At 44.5% G+C, this 15,664-nt stretch overlaps 1 protein-coding gene across 2 annotated transcripts in view; it reads right to left on the bottom strand.

Moving 5' to 3' along the window:
- Nucleotides 1–15,664, bottom strand: part of SV2C (synaptic vesicle glycoprotein 2C) — a 177,187-nt gene that overhangs the window by 80,044 nt on the left and 81,479 nt on the right. The gene's annotated exons all lie outside the window — the stretch shown is intronic.

Below are 15,664 nucleotides of genomic sequence, written 5' to 3'. Positions count from 1 at the left end.
GGTCACGGGAGAAGTGAGTCCGGCCACTTGTTTACCCTAGTGTCCTCTGCCTGGCCAGCCCCTGCACAGGACAGGTTGTCACACAGTTCGACTTCATTCGTGTCATGATGAAACAGACTCGAAAACCGAGTCCCTTTGTCAAGCTCACGATTTAACCTCTCTATCCAAAACTTTATTCCCTTTCTTGTCCCGCACCTGTTCCTCCTCAAGATTGAGGAATATCAAAGAAAAAGGGGGATTATAACCAAGCAGGACCCTGTGGGGACTTCCTGAGAAAGACTACCTTCCCCTACCATGTTATCTGCCTGTCTCTTGTTTGTAGGACAACTTTAACCTCTTAAGCTTCCCCTGAGTTCCAAAGAACAAATTTAATCAGAGAATTGAGAAAAAGGAGAAAAAAGGAAAATGAAAACAGTCAAGCAAGACAAAATAATAATATAGTTGAGCCATTAAGCAAAGTCAAGGACTTTTAGTTCCTCCTCAAGGGCCACAGATAGTATTCTGAGCCATGTCCTTGAGCTGTTTTGCAGATAATGAAATCTCCACCAGGTGGAAGACGTTAACTGTATGTTGACCTCAAGCACGCAGACCCCAGACCAGCTGGAACCAGAAGGTTGATGATGTTGACTCCTAATTATGGCACCTCCAACCAATCAGAAGAATGTCCAACAGCTGATCACGCACCCCACAACCCTCTCCCTCAGCCTTTGAAAACCTTTCCCTGAAAGCTATTGGGAAGTTCAGGTCTTTTGAACCCCAGCTGCCCGTGCTCCTTGCTTGGCCTTGCAATAATCACTGCACTTTACCACAATCCTGTGTCAGCAGACTGCCTTTACTGCATGTGGGCAAGCAGACCCAAGTTTGGTTCGGCAACAATGAGATGATGTCTCTGAAAGTCTTTATAAACCACTGAAGATAATTCTCCTGTGCGATGATGATGCCCACCAATCAGATATTCTGCATCTCACTCTTCCCTCAGAAGGTCCCTGTGAGCCTGTTTTCTTCCTCACCAGGCCATGCTAAGGCCCTGCCCTTCCGGCAATCACTAGCTCACTTCCAACCTCTAAGCAAAACTAAGCTCTCACTCTCTTTGGTCACTGGGACTCTTCCTCCAGGGGCCCAGCTCCATTCTCTTTGGCTTAAGGGCACAGCTGCCCTGCAGGTACCTGAGGACCAGGAGTCCCACCTGCCTTTCTCTTAATTGTGAAAATCTTCCTCCCACTCAGACTCTCAGAGACGCGCTGTCTTCTGCATCAGCCCAGGGTAACCACCTGTCTTCTCCCCTCCAGGTAAGCTTGGCTCTCTTTGGCTTAAACCCAGCAGTTCCCCAGGCCAAATCTGGCACAAGTGTATGTTGTTTGGTCCATGTAGTGTTGTGAAAACTTTCAGAAAAAATTAAGTGATTACGATAGAATCACTTTGGAAAATATTTTAAGTTTCTCATCAAATTACACACATTTACCAAACAATCCAGCAATCTCTCTCCTAGGAATTTACCCAAGAGAAATGAAACTTCATTCACACAAGGATTTGTACTCAGATGTTCACAGCAACGTTCTTCTTAATAGCCCAACTGTAAAGAGTCAAAAAGGTCCATCAGTTGGTGATTGGATTAACAAACCGTGGTCCATCCATAATGGATGCTACTCAACAACAGGACGGAATGAACCCCTCAAACACCCAACTACATGGACGAATCTCAAAGGCATTATGCTAAAGCAGAGTCCAGACGCAAAAATTACATACTCTATGAAGTATTCAATTTATATGAAATTTTACAAAAGACAGAAAACATATCTTTGCTTACCAGGTGTCAGGCATGGTGAGAGGGACTTGACTTGCAAAGGGGCATGAGGTAACTTTTTGGTGATGGAAGTATTCTTTATCTTGATTGAGGTGGTGGCTACAGAATTATATCCTTTTGCCAAATCTCATCACTTAAACTGATGTATTTTATTCTAGTTTTATTTGTTTCCTTTTGCTCTGTAACAAATTATTGCACACTTAGGAGCTTAAAAAACCGCACAAATTTATTATCTTCAGTTCTGGAGGCCCAAAGTCCAACATGGACCTGAATGCACTAAAAGCAAGGTGTCAGCAGAGCTGCATTCCTTATAGAGACTCCAGAGGAGAATACATTTCCTTATTTTTTCTAGCCTCTCGAGGCTGTTCACATTCCGTGGCTCAGAGCCCCGTTCCCCTATCCTTAAAGCCAACAACACCAAGCCAAGTCTTGCCCATGCTACCACTTCTCTGCTTCTCTTTTCCTGCTTCATCTTCTGCTTTTAGGGACCCTTGTGACTAGACTGAGCCCACCGGATAATCCATGGTAATCTATTTTAAGATCAGCTGATTAGCAAGCTTAATTCCATCTGCAGCCTTAATTCCTCTTTGCCCTGTAACCTCACATATTCACAGGTTCTGGGAGTTAGGATGGTCTTTGGGGACCATCATTCTGCTGACCACATATGTATATCTCTATAGGGATACATTTTAAAATTGGTAGATTGAAAATTGGAGAGACTTCAAATAAATATCCAGAATTCCGGGCTTCCCTGGTGGCGCAGTGGTTGAGAGTCCGCCTGCCGATGCAGGGGACACGGGTTCGTGCCCCGGTCTGGGAAGATCCCACATGCCGCGGAGCGGCTGGGCCCGTGAGCCGTGGCCGCTGAGCCTGGGCATCCGGAGCCTGTGCTCCGCAACGGGAGAGGCCACAGCAGTGAGAGACCCGCGTACAGCAAAAGAAAAAAAATAATAATAAAATAAATAAATAAATAAATATATATATATATCCAGAATCCTGCCTTCTGGTAAATCAGATCTGGCCACACCAGGCTTCAATGGCTGCACGGCTAAACCTGCTGCAGCTGAGCAGCTGCCAACCCTCTAGAAAGGGCACAGGCTCTGTCATTTGCTTCAGCCCTCTTTCTTGCCAGCTTCACCTGTTTACATCACCTTGGTCACTAAGATATCTACGTTGGCCATCTCAGTCTTAAACTGTTAAGTCACATGAGGCCAAGACTCTTCTGACCCTTAATACCTCATCTTCCCTTCTAGCCCCACTCCTCCCCAACCCTCCCCCTAACCTGTCGGGCTGATGTGCTCCCTCCACCTAATTTGTAACACCATTTGTATGTTGAAGAACACAGTGGAATTCAAAGTGGTCCCAGGAAGGAGGTACTCTCAAGTCCATCACAGTAGTTGAGAAAGTGGTACTGTGAACCCACAGGCCGAAACAGGGAAGATGAGAAGCAAAGTTTGGATTCAGGATTCTTCACTGTTACCCAAGAACAGATGTTTCTCCACACTCCTAGAAGAATCTCTGGCTTCCAGCATGGGGCCAGGCACAGTGTAGATGCACAAAAATGTTTGCCACTCCCAAAGTGCAGTGTAATATCTCATCGAGCCATTTAAATAAAGGCTAAATCTCGGTTTGTTTAGTGGTGACGGGGGAAAAGTCCCAGGATACATTTCTTTGTAGGATAACTTAGACTTAAACACAGAAAAAATTATATTGGTTCCAGGACCCTCAACTGATTTCCTAACCCTTGCCAATCATCTCATTCAGATACGCTTTGAATTGTTGAGAAGACTGGGCAAGGGAATATACAAACGGTGGAAATAGCTCATCTCTTCCACTACTACTGGGTTAAACAACCAACAAGAGCGTTTTCTAGTTAGGACAGTTCATTTGGTTAAGATCTACAGTAACCATCCCACTCTGCTCTAGCCCACACTATTTTCTTTTGCCGTATCTTGCCTCCTTTAATTTTGCCAGATTTAGAGCTTGACCACTGCCGTGTCCCCATCACACAGTTCTCATGCTCACTGTTTTCCAGCCTCTTTGCAAGTGTCCTCTGTAGGCCTCAGGGCTGCTTTTTGTCCTGTACATTCCACAGTGTGATGGGCAGCACAGCTGAAGAGCTCATTGGGGAGTGAACATTAAGAATGAGGAATAAGTGGAAAATTTAATCTGTCCTCAGGTGGAAACATGCTCCAACATTACATAAAAGATTAGACACTTCCTAAAGAAGCAGCAGCTTCCAAACCTGAGAAGAATCCTTGTAGGAATTACTAAGATTTCCCTATCATGCCTTCAACCTCAAACTCTGTCCTATTTAATAATCTATTCTTCTAACGAGCTCTTCTAGGCATTAATTGTGTATCTTCAGGAATTAGTTACATAGGTACGCTCGCAGTGGGGTCCAGTTGTGCTGAATGGCGATATTTTGTAAGATAACACACCTACATCTTTAACTGGGCTTGCCTTGAGACCTTCTAAAAGCAACTCAGAGCAAATCTAAGCTCGATTTTGACAGAGAGACAGCTGCATAAAATATAAATGCTAAATCAGCCCATAAGAGAATAGAAACTTCCAGGTCATTCAGCACCGATGTCTCTGCTGGTAGGCTATGTAAAAATCAAAGTTTGGCTTACTCCTTACAAATGACAGAACACTGTGCTTGTAGAAAACAGATGGTCAGGGCTTCCCTGGTGGTGCAGCGGTTGAGAGTCCGCCTGCCAATGCAGCGGATAAGGGCTCGAGCCCCGGTCTGGGAAGATCCCACATGCTGAGGAGCAACTAAGCCCGTGAGCCACAACTACTGAGCCTGCGTGCCTAGAGCCCGTGCTCCTCAACAAGAGAAGCCACCGCATTGAGAAGCCCGCGCACCATAATGAAGAGCAGTCTTGGCTCGCTGCAACTAGAGAAAGCCCATGTGCAGCAACAAAGATCCAACACAGCCAAAAAATAATAATAATAAACTTATTAAAAAAAAAAAGAAAACAGATGGCAGCTCTACGTCCTTTCACCTTACCAATCTAGGCAAGTGAATGGAGTATTCCTCCTTCTGGGGACCCCGATATGCATATGGCAGAAAAATGAAGTCCAGATTCTGTAGCTGGTACCCTAAGATATCAGGGAAGCCTTCTCTACCTTTCCACAAAACTGTAAATATCTCTTGCCCTCTAAGGCAGTTCAATATTATTGATGGAAATGAGGGGAATGATCATATGCCCAAACATGGAACATTTTAAAAGATGATGACAATTTTTATGTCCCCCCCCCAGGCGACAGTTAATTTAGAAGCACAGCAGTTAGTTACCAAGACTTGGTAATGGTGCTAATTGTAAGCTTTGGATAAGAGACCTAATTAGGTTAATGATGAATTCAGCCCAGCAGGGGTATTTTCAGGACAGTTCTTTCCAAAGACAGACAGACACACACACACACACACAAACACACACACACACACACACACACACACACACACACACACTTTGTCTAGTTCAGAATATAGAGATGTGCAGAGAGATGAGTTGGGGAGCTCTTATGGAACCATAAGGCTATCATTAAGACCTTGTTTTAGAGAGAAAAAAGATAAATGTTTCAGAGTTAGGTTTGATAGTAGGTATCTAACAAGAAAAACATTAGAAAAAAATGAATAATCCCCAATGCCTTTAAAGCAGGGGGGTGCTTTTGGTGGCTGGAAGGCCCCTTCTTTGCTGGAAGGCCCTTTCAATGGGTGCTGCTATGGACTGACCTGGGTCTCCACAAAATTCATATGTTAAAACCCCACCCCACAATGTGACTGTATCTGGAGATGGGATAATTTCTTTAGGAAGTAATTAAGGTTAAATGAGGTTATAAGGGTAGGGCCCTAATTGGATACAAGGAGAGGAAGACAGAGATCTCTCTCTCTTCCATACGTGAACACAGAAAGAAGACAGCCAGGAAGAGATCCCTCAACCAGAAACTACTGGCCGGCACCTTGATCTTGGACTTCCCAGCTTTCAGAACTGTGAGAAAATACATTTCTGTAGTTTAAGCCACCCAATCTACGGCAGCCCAAGCAGAGTAATACAGGTGGAGTATCTAAGTTTGGAGCTAGAAGCTGGGCAGAGCTGAATTTCTGTGCATAAGAAAGGAGAGTGGGGTGGGCAATGCAGTTAGATTTCTGGAGGAAGGAGACAGAAGCCAGTGAAATTACGCGCTGTGTGGGGAGAGGGAGAGAGAAGACGCAGTGTAGCCTTTGTAGGAAACACAAATGTCAAGTGAGAATTTATGAAGTTGTGGGATAAAAGGTGCGTGATGTAAAAACCTCTTCTGTCTCATAACATTTTCAGTAGGATAGTTTTAAAAATAACAGAATTCTGGATGTGACTGGTTTTTCTTATGGCAAATGATGGAGGCTTAGTGCTTAGAATGCTTGGCAAGGGGCTGTGACAGCATCACCCGGATAGATGTGGGGATGGATGGTTGCCATATGGGCCATATACACACACTGTAGAGACCTTAAAAATGATTCGAAACAACCCTCTATATGTTGTTCTGTGAGGACGTTTCTTAGCTTTGGCATGTTTGGAGAACAGTTTGAAGAAATGAGAATCAGAAGACTGGTTTTAATTGCTTATCTTCCATTTTCTGTGTCACTTTGGGAAATGACAAACTTTCTATGCAGCAGGCTCTCCATTCCAAAAATGGGAATGACACTTACTGTTGCTTTTGTTCCCAAGATTATTAGAATAAATAAGATGATATATGTGAAAATGCCCTTCAAAAAGTAGTACTAATTTTGTTTTCTACTTTTTATGTTGAAATACAGCCACAGAAAGCTGGAAAGGTAGTACAGAGAGATCCCATGTACACTTCACTTACTTTCTCTCAGCGCTTGGAAAGGATTAGATCTTACATAACTGTAGTACAATACCAAAGGTAGGAAACTGACTGTGGTATAATGTGTTCCTCATCATTTTATAACATGTGTGGATTTATGTAACCACCTGCAATCAAGACACGATTCCATCAACACAAAGATCTCTGGGGGCGGCTCCACTGTAGTCACACCTGCTTCCTTTCTCCTCGCCACCTCTACCCCCTGCCAGCCATTAATCTGTTCTCCATCTCTATCTTTGTCATTTCCAGAATGTTTTATATCTTTTGAGATTGGCTTTTTCACTCACAAAATGCGCTTGAGGTCTCTAAAAGCTGTTGTATCAACTGTTCATTTCCTTTTATTGCTGAACAGAATTCTATGGTATTGTAGACATTTTGGTTGTTTCCACTTTTGGGCTATTACAAATAAAAGTGTTCTGAATAACCATGTACAAGTTTTTGTGAGGACATACATTTTCGTTTCTCTGGGGCAAATGCTCAGGGGTGCAATTGTGGGTTGTATGTTAGGTGTGTCTAGTTTTTTTTAAAGAAACCCCCAAATTATTTTCCAGAGTGTTGGCGCTATTTTGAGTTCCCACCAGCGATGCATGAGACGTGCATTTTCTGCAACCTCACTGGCATTTGGTATTGCCATTAAGTTTTAAACTAATTTTTTTACTCTAAAGTGTATTCACTGTTTGTTTTCAAGACAAACCCTAATGTCAACAGCTTTTGGAGGAGGCACTTCTATCTACAGTAAATGAAACCAACTTTTCTGTTTTTATTTATTGTAGGTTCCACTACCTCTACTGGAGCTCAAGGCCTCCAGGATTTGTGGAAGACACAGTTTGCTGTCAGGCTGGGATTCACATTTGCTTTGCGGAAGTCTCAGGGATCTAGTAGTCAACTGTGATCTGAGGACTGGGAAAGTTTGGCTCAGTGAAATGCTTCGGAGGATTCACTTGTCTGGGGCTTTCTAGAGTCTTGTACCTACATTTTCTGAAACCAACTTGTAAAGGCCATACTAGCCTGAACCATACCGACCTTCATATGGGCCCAGGTTCTCCTCCTGACACACATTAGTGTATGCTAAGCACCTTATCTGAGTGAGCGCTGGGGATAGCTTGTCTCTAATGTCGTGTGTTAGTGATTATGATTTATTAAGGACTTCATCTTGCAAAGAAAACTCTCCCCCATGACTTCTGAAGAGCAATCAAACCAATATCAAAGCTCCTTGGAAGCTTTCTACACTAGAAACTGAAGCTGTTAACTTTGAGCTAATTTTTCTTAGACAGTAAGTGTTTTCTTTGGGTTCAGGTGCTGAAATTTTGAGTTTGCTGACAGCCCTTCCAGACACCAAAGGAAGGACTCCCTCAGTTCCTGCTGTTTTTTCCAAGCTTGGTTCTCCAGCCTTCCTGACCATTCTGTGAGCTATTCAGTGGCTTTCCAATAAATCCCTTTCTGGTTGAGTTAGCTGAAGTTGCTTTCCATTACATCCATACAAAAACTAATATAAAAAGACCATACTTGGGCTTCCCTGGTGGCGCAGTGGCTGAGAGTCTGCCTGCCGATGCAGGGGACGCGGGTTCGTGCCCCGTTCCGGGAAGATCCCACGTGCTGCGGAGCGGCTGGGCCCGTGAGCCATGGCCGCTGAGCCTGCGCGTCCGGAGCCTGTGCTCCGCAGCGGGAGAGGCCACAACAGTGAGAGGCCCGCGTACCACAAAAAAAAAAAAAGACCATACTTAAACTTCTGATTATGAAATACATGAACAGCCCTACAACATTTTCCTACAAGAGATGGCCAGTTGTCCCCCAGTATCCACTTTATCCTGATTTGTGTTCTCCTTACTCCTTAGGAGTCGGCTATACATTTCCAAGATGCCCTTGCAGCTAGCTATGGTCATGTGTTGGTGTTCTGGCCAATGAGATTTAAGTGGATCTGTGTGGGGCTTCCAGGAAGATTCTTCATGGGAGCACAGACATACCCTTATATGCCCTTCCTGCTCTGTGCTGCCTAAGATGTGGACCTCCTGGTCGGAACATGCTAAGAATGGTGGAACTCTGAGATAAAACGAATTGGGACCTTTGATGATGACCATGGAGCTACCATCCCAGCCCTGGACTGCCTCCACCCAGGCTTCTTTTATGTGATATAAAACAAGTTTCTAACTTATTTATGCCTGTTAATTTTTTTTTCTTTTATATCTAGTCAACCCTAATCTTAACTCATACAGATGGTGAAGAAATGGAAGGTGGGATTCTGGGAAGAACCTAGAGTCCAGTGATTCCCTAGGATTCAGAAGAAAGCATTTGTTGATTTTTAGCTTCTATGCTCCTATCTACTTCAAGATTATGGTAGCTATTAGACCTGTCAATAGGTATTGTTTCTTAATATGCTAATACATTTTGATAACTGTATTTTGAAACAACTGGTTTCATTTATAATCCTATTTATTTCATTTTCTGCATTTAAAAACATTATTCTGAAAGGAAGTCTGTAGGCTCCACCTGACTACCTGAGGGACGGATTACAGATCCCAGCTCTGCAGTGTCACCTAGCAGTGTTAGCAGCATAGAGGCCTAGCTCTTAACATGAATACACAAGCAAGAAAACTGCCATATTTTTAAAGCCCATTTCTCCATTTTAAGATTATGTGTATAAGATGTGAAAATCAGTAAGAAAAACCCCAACTAAAATTAGAGTCAGGAAGGCCAGTAGAGGGAGCTCTCACACATCATCACTCCCCATCATTTGCATGTGTTCAACTCTATTTGCATGCCCTGGAGAAAGAAGAGCACCTTGTACCCCCAAACAGGAAGAAGTCTACTACCCAGGAGGAAGATTTTCCTTGCCCAGCAACAGCCCAGCCAATGAGAAACACCACAGCCCAGCCAATGGGAAGCGGTCACCACCCTGAACTCTTGCTTTCTTCCAATGAACTTTCCTTTGGAACAGCCCCTCCCAACTCCCCTCTTTTCTCTATCAAAGCAAGCTCCCCTCCTTTGATCTCTGGATTTGCCTATGGTCTGCCATAGCTTGTGTTTCCCAAATTGCAATTCCTCTGGCGATAACTGAATTTTGCTGGTAAGATAACTGGCTATTTTATTATTAAAGTTGACAAAAATAATGCGCCTGGTACAATGCCTGGGACATAGAAGGGTCTCAACAAATAACTGACATCCCCTCCCTTTCTGGGGAGCTTGAATGGAAGAGTTATGACCTGAGCTCCATGGTGATTGGATTGATGCACAGCAGAAGAGGCAGCTCCTCTAAGTTCACTATACAAACCACAAAGGTCAGAGTGAGAGTTGAAAAGCACTTCCCCAAACTGTGCAGAACTCTCCATCCCTCAAAGAAGTAGACACGTCTTTTGTGTCTGTAGCAGTGGATGGTTTTGTTGTGGGTAGAGGGGCTATTTGCACCCTAGCTGATAAACATGTTTTCCCTAGGTGATGTATAGGGTGAGGAGAGAGACAGGAGGGCTCCGGTGGGAGAGCTGGCTGGTGGCTATGTTTAAGAACGCGAGACTTCTGAAATACTTGCTTCTGTTCTGGGTACTATGAACAAGGAAACACACTCACAGGAGAAATGGCCATACACTTAAACTGTGATAATGCCTTAAGCCCTAAAAGACTATCATTATTGGAGTATTTTTTGGGGGGGGGGGTGCTGATGTATTTTATGACTGCATGGCAGTCATAGAGTGTAGGAAATCTGAGTCCAAGGGTCATTTTGTTAAAATGAAAGATTGGATTGATCCTAAAATGGACAGATTAAGAAATCACATTGGTGTATGTTGATGTACCGAATTGATTCCCTTTTCAGTGTCTTACTCAGACACGTGAGCATAAAATCTTCAGGGCTGTGACATTCAGTGAAGTATGGCAAAGCTGGGCAGCAGGGCTTGGGGTCACCTGCTGCCTGCCTGTCCTGGCTGGGCTGGTGCGTGGGATCCCAGCTCTCATTTTATCCCTCCCCTGCCATCCTGGAGTGGGCGCAGAATACTGTGGCATGCCTTACAAGTTCCGTTCCTGTGCCTTTCCCAATTTTATCCATCTCCACAACCTTCAAATGATAAGTGAACAGTTAAGAAAACATAGTTAGGAAAAGGGGAGTAAAACCTTTTAAATATTCCAGTTCTTTCTTCCTCCCTCACCTCAACTTCAGCCCCATCTGTGGAAAGAAAAAACTACACTTAACGAACTACTTGTGTCTGGCACTGTGCTAAGTAACCACTTTTTTGTATATAGTCCTTTAGTACAGCAACCCTGTAATGGGTATTATGCCCATTTTGTAGATGAGGAAACTGAGAGTCAGAGAGCCTAAGTAACTGCCCTAAAGGTGACAAAGCTAGAGAATGGCAGAGATGGCATGGAACCAGGGCCTGTCATATCTAAGCCCATGCGGACTACCTGTGTCCAGAGTGTAGGACACCTTGCAGCTGAGACAGAGCTTGGCTCTGGGGATGTCCATGTAATAACCCACAGGTCAGCTGGTCATGTGTGTCAGCAGGTGAGGGCCATCAGGCTCTTGTTCTTTTTACCCAGGGAGTGGCGCCATGGCCTTTAAAATGAGTCTTTATATAGGATGTGCCCTTTTGAGTATTAATTCATCCAACAAATAAGTGAATAGAAGATTCTGATTCATTGGGTTGCAGGTAGTCAGGATGTTACAGTATTGTTTTTTCCTTGATTCTCTCTCATTATCTTACATTTTTTCTTATTTTTTCTTCTGTCTGCTTCCTCTGATCTTCTCACCCTCTAGGTAAGCTTTACACATTTTACGCATTTAGCTCATTCTCCCTCTTTCCCCATAGCTCTGAGCTCACACTGGGCTGCGCTGACTGAGTCTGGGCATCCCATGTAGGATATGAACCTGTTAGCAATAACAGCTACCATTTTTGAACATTAGTTATGAACTAGGTGCTCTAACATGATCATTACACTCAATCTCAAAATGCTGACTTAGGAAATGGGGCTGGGGGTACTGAAAAGCTTGACAAAGCTCACACGCCCAGAAGCAGCAGGGCTGAGACGCAAAATCAGCTATCACTGTTTCCTCTTGCCCTCGGCCACAGTGCCTTCCTTCTTGTGAACAAAATGTACACAGCCTTCCCTGTTTCCTTCCTCAACCAGACAGCTACTCGACCATCCCCTCCTCCCTTCATTCCAGTTTCACCATTAGGGAGAAGAAATGTATTAGCTTCACACCTCTTGTAACTAAAGGAAGTAGAAGACATCTTGATAATTCAGACAACCTTGGGACTCTGTGTGTTTTTAAGCCCAGACATCACATAGCTGGAGGGGGAGGGCTGGGCTGGGCTCAGGCTCTATGGGCGTCCCCAGCTTGGCCCTGGAGGTCTGCAGCAAGGGGTAGGCGATGGAGGCAGTGGGGCTACTCTAGCCCGGGTGCTGTGGGCTTTAAGAGCTGAGGCATTTCGTGCTGAGAGCCTTCCCACTTAGCTAACTGAAGGTCCTTGCTGTGCACTGTCACACACCTCGGCAGGGGACAGTACCTCATCTGATATAAAAGTGAATGTAAGCAGAAACTAACACACCACTGTAAAGCAATTATACTCAATAAAGATGTTAAAAAAAAAAAAAAAAGAAAGAAAGAAAATGACGACAGAGGGTTTAATGGAGCAGACAGCACAGCAACCTGGCAGCAACTCCGAAGCCTGGGACTCAATGAAAGCTCTCAGCCAAGGAGAGAGAGGGCCTGGGATTCAGCTCCCTGTCCCACTTTCCCCTTAAGGCACTGGGGCTTCCATTCAATGCTGAGGTGTCCTGATTCATAGGGGATGTGGGGGAGGGGAGAAAGGCTGCAGGGCAACCTTTGCACCTGTGCCATCTGTTCCCTGACACAATGCTTGTTCTTTTGTGAACCAGAAGCCAGTCCCCACTGTGGGTCAGAAGTCGTTGGCTTGAGAATGGGTGTGGGTCAAGAGGAACCACACTTTCTAACACCTGCTCTCAGCTGCTACAGGCCCCTGAGCTCTGAGGCCAAGGTGTTTACTTCTGGGTGGGTTCTTCTCTCCCCCTCCCTTACTTTACAGGAAAGGTGCCTGGTGGGATGACATCCGTATCCTGCCCCCTAACGTCTTGTCAGAGTGCGGACCTTCAGGCGCTGGCGTCCATCTGACTCCAAGGAAGTTTGCAGCCCCAAGAGCAGTGATGGGAAGGTAAAGCGCATCGTCATCTGATGCTTGTACAGAAACTTGGTTGGCGGCAGGCCAGGTGAATCCGAGATCCATCAGTAACTTCTGGCACAGCCCAAGTCTTAACTAGCCAGCCCCTGCAGAAAGGGTCCGAACACCCTTTCTGAAAGTTGTGTCTAACTTCCTAAGAATCCCTCCAGGTTTCCTTTCAGCATCCTTAGTGACCAGCTCAAGGTCTGCTTTGCATCAGAAGCTTGTCTGGAGCCAGAATTCTGGTCTCACGGCATATGCTCAGGCTTGACGCACTGACTGCTCAGCCAGAAATGCGGAAAGGTGATGCCCAGAAACACAAGAGCCCCTGCTTTCCCCATGACTATATGCATCATCTATCCCTTGACATCCTTGCCATGTGGATGCCAATTACTGATTCCTTCCCTCCAGAGCAAATCTTATTACCAGTGTGAGAAGGGCCAGTAGCTGACTCTGAGTTGCTTTACTGTGCCCTGAATTCCTTCCCTGCTGGGTGAAAATTCAATACACTGTACAGGGGTGGTGCTCTGAGGTCTCCTGAATGAAGGATAGAGAGGCGAGGACCTGCATGCTCTCTTGTTATTTCTGTGGGCTGTGGCATCATTTATACCCTGCAGAATTTCAGAGGGAGAATAGAAAGCTTCTTATTTTTTCAGAGGTAATAGGCAAGGTACATGGACTTTTAACCCTCTGTCTTTTTTTAAGTAGAGTAAAAAGATGTGTCATTGGAAAGAAGAGATATCTAGATGTTACAGTTACTTTTAAAGTGTGATTCTGAACTGGATGAATGGAAAAGCCCTTTAGCCTGGATGAAACCAACAATATTAAAACTCAAACACCAACTGAATAAGTCAAACCACGCAGGTCAAGCTCGCTGTTTGCTCCCATTCAGAGCTGCCCTGTATATACATGACAAAGTCCCAGGGGCTTTGGGCATCACCCACTGGGAGAGGTACAGAGCTGACGAAATCTCAATCTGGGCTGCACGTGAGAACCACCTGGGGGCTTTAAAAGGATAGATGCTAAATCCCCAGCCCAGAGTATCTGACTCATTTGATCTGCGGTAGGACCCAAGCATGGGTATTTTCAGGGGGGTGTGGGAAGTGGTAAACTTCTATTAAAAAGTGCTTAGGAAAAAGTGTAACCTCCATACAGTGACATGCACAAATCTCGAGCACCCAGCTTAATGAATTTTTATAAATAAATACTCTTGAAACCCACCCCATCCCCATCCAGATACAGAACATCATCATCCCCCAGAAGCCTCAGCACAGGACTTTTAAAATTAAGCTCTTTTATTTTGAAAAAATTAAAACTCTTCAAGTTGCAAGAGTATAAAATGAACTCAGCAAGGGTATTTAAAAAACCTCCCCTGCTGATTCTAATACACAGACAGGATTGACAGCAGTAATTTGCTGGTTTTTCTTTTTTTGTGTGTGTGGGTTTTTTTTTTTTTTTTGCCACATTCTGGCCACGGAAAGCCTTCAGTAAAGCATGGGCATACGGCTTTAATTTTCTGTTACTGATTTCTTAACCAGGTCATTATTGGTTCCTTCAATACAGAAATTAATGTCAGCCTCAGATACATTTAATTCTGTTGTATTGTGACTGTCTCTGTAACTTTTCAAGCATTGTTTATGATTCACAACCTCCCTCTTTCTGGCTATATATGGTTTAGGTGGCCCTTTCTGCTCAAATATCTTATGTGCTTGGGAAAAATAAAGGTGGGGATCATGCTAATCTTTTGTGGGTCGGCCACTGACAGTTGGCAAGGCCAGAGACAAACCTGGAGCCCTCCACAAGGCTCGTCACAGTTCAAGGGCAGGGATGTGCAAAAGGCAGGAGTCTGGGGAGCTGAATACTGAGTGAGGAAACAAAATCAAAAACAAAACCCATCATGTCCAGGACTGGTGGAAACAGGCAGACTGCAAAGGCCAGCCTGAGTTATGAGTTTAGGAAGGCCAGCAGGAGAAATTCTGAGATGTGATTGGAAGGGAGAACCAGGAAGCGGGCAGCAATAAAGCCAGGAGCCAAGAAGCTGTGCCAGGCTGTGCTCTGTGCAAGTACCTGGCAGAGACGGCCAGTGGGGCTGTAATTGTGACGATCTGCACCTGGCATCTTATTTCCATTTACACAAAGGCTGCATATGGACTAGCGGTGGCTCTGGGGGCAATGCTGGGTACAGCTGGACACTGCCCAGGCCCTGCAACTCCCTTTTGTCCCCTGATACATAGTTCCTAAGGAGCAATTCCTTACGTGGTAGCTAAGTGACTCTTCCATTTGGAACAGCGAGCTGAGTGGGGCAGGGGTTAGACACTGCCATACAGGGGAAGGTTCTTAGGGTGACTGAGGTCCTCAGGTCCCAGATGAAGGAGGAGAATCTCCTTTAATTCCTCAGATGGTGGCAGAGGACAAGCCTCACGGTGGATATGGTTAACTGCCTATATGAGGGCATCTTTGGCCCAGAAGTGACCAAAGAGTCTAAAAATGAGAAACCCATCACACTCAAATGTTTGGCAAAGAAAAGTTCTCTTCAGGCCCCGTAACCAATTTCTTATGTCTTGTGTATTTTTTGTTGTTAAATACAATTGTGGTTTGCATATAACTTTTTAGGTTTATTAAAAAAAAGAGTGTGACAACATGAATTTTATAGCTCAGTATGAAAAACAAAGCACAATGCATCTGAACACTGAAGTCTGTCTTGTCTTTGACTACAGCAATGAGTTAAATTCACTTAAGGTTTTTCCCTAACAGAACTATGCTTTATAATGAAAAGCTGCTCTGTTCTTAAAAAAAAAAAAAAAAAAAGGCAGAAAACCAG

This window comes from Monodon monoceros, unplaced genomic scaffold (assembly GCF_005190385.1).
Source record: "Monodon monoceros isolate NGI ecotype Baffin Bay Population unplaced genomic scaffold, NGI_Narwhal_1 Super_Scaffold_12, whole genome shotgun sequence".
Lineage (NCBI taxonomy): Eukaryota > Metazoa > Chordata > Mammalia > Artiodactyla > Monodontidae > Monodon > Monodon monoceros.
Note: the sequence above shows the minus strand (reverse complement) of the source record. Positions and strands in the feature narration are given on the sequence as shown.